At 40.7% G+C, this 8485-nt stretch overlaps 1 long non-coding RNA gene across 1 annotated transcript; it reads right to left on the bottom strand.

The window, feature by feature from the left end:
• Positions 1-918: 918 nt before the first annotated feature.
• On the bottom strand, positions 919-2329 carry LOC110224090 (uncharacterized). Its single transcript, XR_002328875.2, has 2 exons — positions 1663-2329; positions 919-1056 (listed from the first exon to the last, which is right to left on the bottom strand). It is a non-coding gene; the product is annotated as an uncharacterized LOC110224090 (long non-coding RNA).
• Positions 2330-8485: the final 6156 nt, after the last annotated feature.

Consider the following 8485-nt stretch of genomic DNA (forward strand, 5'->3'; position numbering starts at 1 on the left):
GGAAAATCATTAACCTCTCTGGGCCTCAGTTTCTTCATTGGTAAAACCAGAGGGATGGGATGTGGGCTCAGTGGCCTCTAAAGCACCTTCCAGCTCTATGTCTCTGATTCCACCCATGGCTGTAAGTCCAGCACTCTAACCACTAGGATATGTGGTTTCTCCATGGGAGGTGTCCTAGAGTCAGAACACTTGTGTTTAAATGGCAGCTCTCCCTGCTTCATCAGTTTCATGACCTTGGACAAAAGTCACTTTGCTTTTCTGATCCCCAGTTTTCTGCTCTGTAAATGAATGGGTTCATCTAAATTAGACTAAAACTAAATTAGAATGTGAGTTCTCTGAGGACAGAACCTGTTTTTGGTTTTCTTTGTGTCCCCAGCACTTAGTATATTGCCTGGCATACAGTAAGTGCTTACTAAGTGCTTGCTGTCTGACCAAACTCGATGCTCACTACAGTTTTCTTCAGATCTAAATCCTGTGGTCCTATGAAAGGCAACAGCGACAGAGAAAGAGATGCTGACAAATGAGGAAGCAGAGAACAAACATCATGAATCAAGTGTTCACGTCATGTGCCGGCAAAGGATGAGTGCTCTGAGTGGGGGTGGTGAGTAGAAAATTGTAAGATGGGTTCCCCTGGAGGAGATGGGATAGCAGGTGTTTGGTGGAAGGCAGAGAGAGAGAAAGAGCTTTGTAGGCTGGGGGTTGGAAAGGCATTCCAGGTCTCGGGTGTGGCTTGGGAGAAGGCTGAAAGGAGGGAGTGGGATGATTATTAGATTGAAAGGGGTGTTGAGTTAATTTGCCCGAGAGAAGCAAAGGGGATGGGCTGTAGAGTGGGAGGTGATGGGCAGTGACTTAGACGAGCCTGTCTGAAAAACCGAACCAAACCCAAACAAAAAAACCCCAAACCACTTCGAAACAGGGTGAGGAGCTGAGTTCTGGTTTATAGTCCAAAATAATCCACCTATAATCATGCTTTGCTCTTCTTCAAGGCTCTTCATCCAAACATTTTCTGCAGATCTGCTGACACCATTTTGTCCATCTTTTCAACACGCCTTCCACCTGGAATGGCAAGTCTCATTACGTATTTTACAGGCAAATACACTGAGGCACAGAATGTCTCAGAATGAAGGGAGCTGGGGGCAAGAACCCAGGTATTTGAGGACACAGTTTACCCTCAGCTGATGCCCTCTAACGAGGCGTGAGGGCAAGGGTCTTGGATTTGGAATCAGAAGACCTCGGTTTGAATTTTGCCTCAGTCACTTTTATTCCCTCTGTAGCGAATCGCCTATCAAGGCCTCAGTTTCCTCATCTGTAAAATGAGGGGTTTTACTAGATAGCCTCTAAGCTTCCTGCCCTTTCTAAAGTCCTATGATATTTCTCTTTACCACAGCTGCCAATCATATTAAAATAACCAAAATGTTCTTTACATTCACAGGGACAGAAAGGCAGCAAGGAAGCTTCTGTGCTTCCCTTTCCTCCGGGGCTGCCTTTGTCTCTTGGCTCCTCCCCTCCTCCATCCTATCTTAGCTGTTGGACCATACCACCCCGAAACTGCACACAGGCCCCTTTGTGCAGTTTATCTTCCCCCTTTCTTCTCCTCTTCGCCACAGGTGTTGGGGGGAGGCCGAGATCAGTGCCGCTCCTGCAGACCAAGATTAGACTCACCAAACTGTCTCTTTCCTTTTCACAAACCCAAGAGAACCAGGAAACTCCCACATGTCGTAACTAAGTGTAGCCCAGCTGTCCAAACCACAGAGAGGAATGGATAGCAGCAGGCTGTTCAGGCTACAGGCCTGGGGGATGGGGGAGGCCGAGGGCCTTGGCAGGGCTGGCAGGGCCGGGGCACTCTGAGCTCTCCTGTGAAGGGCAGAGGGAGACGGGTGCCATCCAGGGGCAAATTATGCCTGTTGTGTATGAGTTAAAAAAAAAATCAGTTGATTCTCATGTTGAAATTTGATCTGTAAAATTTGTTTTGCATTTTAAATTAAATTTAAAAACAAATGCCCAACTTGTCAAGGGTGGGGCGTTGTCAAAAGAACCCTGAACTTAAGAGTCAGAAGACACGGGCTCTAGGCTGGGTTCTGTTATAAAGTAGCTGTCTGACCTTGGGGCACTTTTCTTCAGTATATTGTCTTAGAACACAGTTCCTTGGGAAATGGAGAGGTTAAATGATTTGAAGGGGGCCATGTTGTCAGTAGCTTTGGGCAAGTGGCTTTACCCCTCCAGGCCTTGGTTTCTACATGTATCAGATGGGTCATCTGAGCCAAGAGTTCTCTTCCAGATCTACTATTAAATTTTAATTTAAAAGCTGCAAGTTTCTTTATTATAAGAAAAGAATAACTAATTTCTATATAATACTTTAGGTGGCACAGTGGATAGAGTGCCAGTCCTGAAAGCAGGAAGATCTGAGTTCAAATTTGGCCTTGGACTCTTATTAGCTGTGTTACCCTGGGCAGGTCATTTAACAGCTATTTGCCTCAGTCTCAACTGCAAAATGGGGACATACTGGAGAAGGAAATGGCAAACAACTCTAATATCTGTGCCAAGAAAACTCCATGGACTAGCCTTGGGGGTCACATAGAGAGTAAGACATGACTGAAAAACAACATAATACTTTAAGACATCGAAATCACTTTATATCCATTATCTCATTTAAATCTCATAATCTCCATTTTAAAGATGAAGAACCTGAGTCTGAGATTAAGTGACTTGTACCTGATCACACAATGAGTGTCAGAGATGGGATTCAAACCCAGGTTTCTTCTAACTCCAAGGCCACCACGCATGCTGACTTTAAATGGCCATTAAATGAGATTTCAAACATTGACTAGATAGAATTAAGTTGTTTTTTTTAATTACAAAAAGTGACTTTGAAAATGTCAGGGACTCTCATAGAAAGGGAATACCTCTATGTGGAGTCACAACTTGTATGGGGGAAAAAATCTCTGTGATCTAAGGAGTTAGGCTCAATATATTTTCCTCTAAAAGAATTGGGGAACTGACAACAAGCATTGAAGTGCCTACCATGGTCTATAGACATTGTGCTAACTGCTTTACAAATATTTGAGAATTAACAACTTAATTCTGCCCTTCAAACTGGAGACAATGACTTTTCTAACTTCCTAGGAGAAAAGGACTGAGTAACTTCTCTGTGTCTTTTCCTATATTCTTTTTCTGTCTATGCCTCTATGAATGCTAGGAAAAGAGAATGGTTATACTCATTTCTCAGTGATGGTCAGAGGTCATTCTTCTTGATATTTAGCTCAGATCACCTCTCTTTCTTCTGGGACTTCAAGAGGAGTTGGCTCATGGCTCTAAATGAAATGTCAGGGGGGTGAGCAAGCAAACCTATATACCCCAAAATCCTTGATGAAAGCAAATGGAGAAATCAGTTTTTCAAAAACTTTCCATAGTGAAGTAGGGGTGAACCAGGAACGAATCCCCCTCCCCATCCCCCCCCCAAAATAGAGGAAGATTTTTTCTTTTTGATAGCAACCTAACTTAACATTAACCTGAGAAATGGAAGGATAAGTATGGGACTTGACAAATTTGTGAGCAAATAATAATTAAAAATAAAAACTGAAAATTAAATATCTCTTTCAAGTTTCTAAAGTGCTTTCCGTTCATTATAGTATTGCTTCATAACAACTCCCAGAGGTAGGTGCTTATTATACCCATTTTACAGAGAGGTTACATCACTTGCCTGCGATTGCACAGCATAAGTCAAAGGAGGGATTTGAACCCAGGTCTTTCTGACTTCAGTTCCAGCACTCCATTCATTATGCCAAAGTGATGAATGCGACATATTGACCTGAATATAGGCTGTCTTTTTGCCTCCAAACCTGGTGTGATTAAAATATTAGTGAGATCTTTAAATGATGCTATTTTTTCTATGCATAACTTTATGCCTTTTCACTTTTTAAGGGCTTTCATTTATTGGGAGACAGGTTGTCTATATTTGGACAACTATTGTAAATGCCCTCTTTCTACACTGGAAAAAAACCCTCCACTTTCTTTAAAAGTCACTCATTTTGTGACCTAATTATCCTGCCCCATTACATTGACTAGTATTCATAAAATGCTTTGACATCTTCCAATGAAAACATGTTTCTGTACACCTTAACGTTTTCCATACAAATGAAACGGTTTCTTCTGTTAACAGAGAAGTCTCAGGGGAGGGGCACACCTGCATTAGTGGAGGGCATTTTCTCATCCAGGAGTTCCCTACAGCAATGAAATTACAGCTCCTGTACCTACATTTGCATTATTCTGGAGGTGATTTCTTTAAACATCATTTTAGTTATTGCTCAAGTGCTATATCATTAAATATCTCCCATCCTAGTTACAGAATCATGGCAATCCATACGAGGCAATAATTTAATCTTGAGGAATTATCGCTCCTCCAAAAGAAATCAGAAGTATAATTTGAACCCAGGTCTTCCTGAAAGTACTAGGCCCAGTAGACTATCCATTACATACACCACATTACATCCTCTCTCTATTTAATCACAACTAGGCAAATGGCAAAAGCAGTGACTTCCCTTATCCTCAGTGTGGGATACATTAAACAGACTACCTAGAGCACTGCAAAGTAAACATTTTTTAAGACAATGAAGAGTGATCACATGCTTATTTTCTGTTATTCTGTGGCATTTGCTAAAGAACATGCATAAAAGCAAAGTTATTTGCCATGATTGTCCTATGTGTTATTTATTAGGAGTTGATAGAGTGCTCTGTAACTGTGAGATGGAGAAGTAAATATAATGTTTGCCCAGTGGGCTTATAAACCAAGACAGAATTGAAAGGAAATGAAGTTTTAGATGTCCCCTTCCCCTCTTTAAATTGACTTCATGAAGAATTCCCCCAATCCCTTCCTCTGTAATTTTTTTTCTCATTTTCTATTTTCACTTACTATTACTTACTGTTAGTCTGTTCAACCTTTTTTTATTTTTCAAAGTTGAGTAAAGTGTATATGTGTTTCTACGTCTTTGTTTCATTGTGGAATATAATTTCCAGTAGATTTACAGAAGCACAGGATTTTGAGGAGACATTTAAGAAAGCAAATGTGTGGGTTTGGGAGATTGGAAGGGGGAGATGGTTCCAGGCCTAGGGGGCGGTGGGGAAAGAATGCAAGGAGGGAGGAGTGGGAGAATAAAATAGAGCTACAGCCAGTCTACAAGTCCAGGCATAGGGCAGGGAGCTTGAACAGGAAGTGAAAAGGATGGAGTCTAGAGAGATAAAGTATGTCACAGACTAAGAGGAATGCAGCCTCGAATCTGGCATCTGGAATCTGATGCTGCTTCTGAGGAGGAGGTCATTTGCATAGGTATAAGTTGAGGATAATTAATACAGCAGAGGGTGAATTGTAGCACATCCCCAGGGAGCTTGTCTACAATGAGCCTATTGGGACCATCCTGTGGCTTATGTGATGAATTGCCCTGGCCACTTCTTGGGGAAAAAATGTGCTAATCTCTGAAAGATTTGTCTGATATGATACAGTAAACTATGGGTGGTCCCTTGGTCATCTTTCCATCTTCTGACAAGGGTGGGGGTGGGGAGAGAGGGGAAGAACAGAGTGCTGTGTCTGTTAAGAAGAAGAGAAAGCTTCCAACTGTCTCTCTTCCTTAGACCCTCCAAGTGGCATCACGTAGCTCTCCTTCCTGTGAGGGGTACAGGGAAGGGTAGCTCGCTGTTCCTGCCTCTGGCCATCATGCAACCATGAGGACATGGCAGCCAAAGCCTATATCCTGCTGAGGCAAGCCTAATTACCCTGGGCTTGGAGTCGCTCTTCTATGTTTGTTATTTCCTGATTTGAGGTGAAGATCATCACTCCAGAGGTGTACATGTCCAGACTCGGAGGCTGCATTGTGAGTTTGAGGGGTTCAGAGGCTCTGGGTCCTCTGTCCAGAACTGATGGCGGCAGGGGGAGGGGTCCCTAACAACTACTCCAGCATTTCATATAAAAAGTGACCACTATAGAAGGATAAACACACATTTTTAAAATTAAATTAGGGCTTGGGCTTCCAAGAACTAAATCCTTTACACTCACACAGACTCAAAGAGAAAGTCCAAAACCCAGGATCATGCTTGATAGGCAGGATATAGTCTGTAGCTACTGATGTACAAATGGCTTCATGGTAGCTGGGGTAGGGGTAGGTCTGGCTTCCTCATAGGAAGGCCCAGAACTATGCAATTCCATCTGGAGGGTCAATGGAAGAGGCGGGGGGGGGAGAGAGAGAGAGACAGAGACAGAGACAGAGAGACGGAGAGAGAGAAATTGTGTCTTCTTTTTGACTGACATTGTATCCTGCCCTCTTGCTTTTGATATGGGAAGGAGCAGGGGAAGGGAGGAGGAGAAGGAGAACCAAGGGACCATCCAGAGTTCTCTGTGTCACACCAAAGCAGCAAGTTCTTTAGAGGTGAACAATGTTTCCTTAGAAGTGTCAAGGGCTAGAGTTGAGTGACCATGGGCAACTCAATGTTCTCATCCATAAAATAGAGATAATAATACTTGTATAAGTATTGCACAGAGTTGTAGGGGGAATGCTTTATAATCCTTAAAAGGAATATCTTTCTCTCTGTGTCTACATGTGTGTTCATACACACATGCATATAAATATACACACATATGTGTATATGTGCATATATGCATAACTATGTTTTTTTCACTTTCTGAAGGCTCTCACTTATTTGAGAAGGGGGGAGGTCACATATTTGGATGACTACTGTGAATGCCCTCATTTCTATACTAGAAAAGAAAATCTTCACTTTCTTCAAAAGTCACCCATTTTGTAACTTAATTATCTTGCTACTTTGATATCTTCCAATGGAAACATCTTATATTTCTGTATTTTTTGTTTTCCACATAAGGGAAACATTTTATTATTATTCTTACATCAACAGAGAAGTTGGGGGGGCACCTGCATTAGTAGAAGATATCTCTATGTGTGTGTGTGTGTATATACATATATACATGCACATGGACACAGTCTTCCAAAAGTATAGTTTTAAGTTAGTAAGCTTTGGGGAATGTGTACATATATATGCATATATGTGTGCACACACATATATGTATACACATATGTTCACACAAACACACGTATAACAATAAATAGCATGCATGAGATATTACATATACCCACATAAATAACAAAATCATAGATGAGTTATTGTATGTACTATATGCTTGTTATTAATAACCAGTAACATTAGCAGGGAAACCATAGAGTTATAGATATACAGCAGCACAGTCCTGTGGAAATGATTCAGTAGATTATTATAAATAGGAAACTGAAGTTCAGGTCAAAGGTTGTATCTGGAGACACAGATCTGAGGAATCTTCTGCATAAAGGGGATGGTTGAATCCAAGATAATGTCTGAAATCCCCAAGGGAGAGGATATAGAGAGAAAAGAAAAAGCCCAAGATAGAACTCTGGGGAACAAAAATAGTCCTTGTCCTCAAGGAGCTTACATTCTAATGGGAAGGGTGACATGTAAATAACTAGATATATTATGGATATACATAGAGTAGGTAATCTGAGAGGGGAAGGCATTAGTAGCTGGGCAGACTGGGAAAGGCCTCTTAAAGAAAGTGCGGAAGCCTGGTGCTGGCCTAAAGACCTAATTCAGAAACTAAAGCTAAAGAGATGAGTAAACCAAAGAAGACATAGACCAATATAAAAAATTATTGTAGATCTAGAGATCCCCCCAAATGAAGTAATTCCACAGCAACTACAAGCTGAGACTCAAAGGAAAAAAAAAAGTTTTTTCCAAAAGCATTAAATGAATGCCTAGAAGAAATGAAGTTACAGTTTAAAAATGAAATAAAAACTATAGAGGAAAGAATTGGGAGAATAAATATCTTAAAAGAAAAAGTGGTAAACTTTACCTAAGTAACTGATTTCCTGGAATCTGGAATAGATTTGGAATAGAGTTGAAAGATGGAAAAAAAAAGTAGAAGAAAACATGAGAAACCTGAAATTTAAAAACAAAACAAAACACGTGACAACTAGGTTGTAAGTAGTTAGAATTCTGGACCTGGAGTCAGAAAGGCCTGAGTTCAAATGAGGCCTTAGACACTTATTAACTGTGTAAGTCACTTAACTGCTTTCTGCCTTAATTTCCTCAACTGTAAAATGGGAATAGCAACAACATCTATTTCACAGGGTTGTCATGAGAATCCAATGAAGTAATATTTGTAAAGTGAACAGTGCTTTTAGTAGACACATAATGGGAGTTTTATAAATGTTCCTTTCTCATCCCTTCCCCTCTGACCTGGAAAACAGGTCAAAGAGAGATAATTTAAGAATTGCTGAAGTTCCTGAAAATTATGATAAAAAAAATAAAAACAAGACCACTAGACAGGATATCTCAAGAAACTGTAAATAAAAACTGTCCAAATTTATTAGAATTGGAAAGTAATGTATGAATTGACTGATCACCTCCTAAAAGAAACCTCAAAAGGAAAAGTACTAGTAATATCATAACC

Source organism: Phascolarctos cinereus, unplaced genomic scaffold (genome assembly GCF_003287225.1).
Source record: "Phascolarctos cinereus isolate Bilbo 61053 unplaced genomic scaffold, phaCin_HiC Scaffold_4;HRSCAF=312, whole genome shotgun sequence".
NCBI lineage: Eukaryota > Metazoa > Chordata > Mammalia > Diprotodontia > Phascolarctidae > Phascolarctos > Phascolarctos cinereus.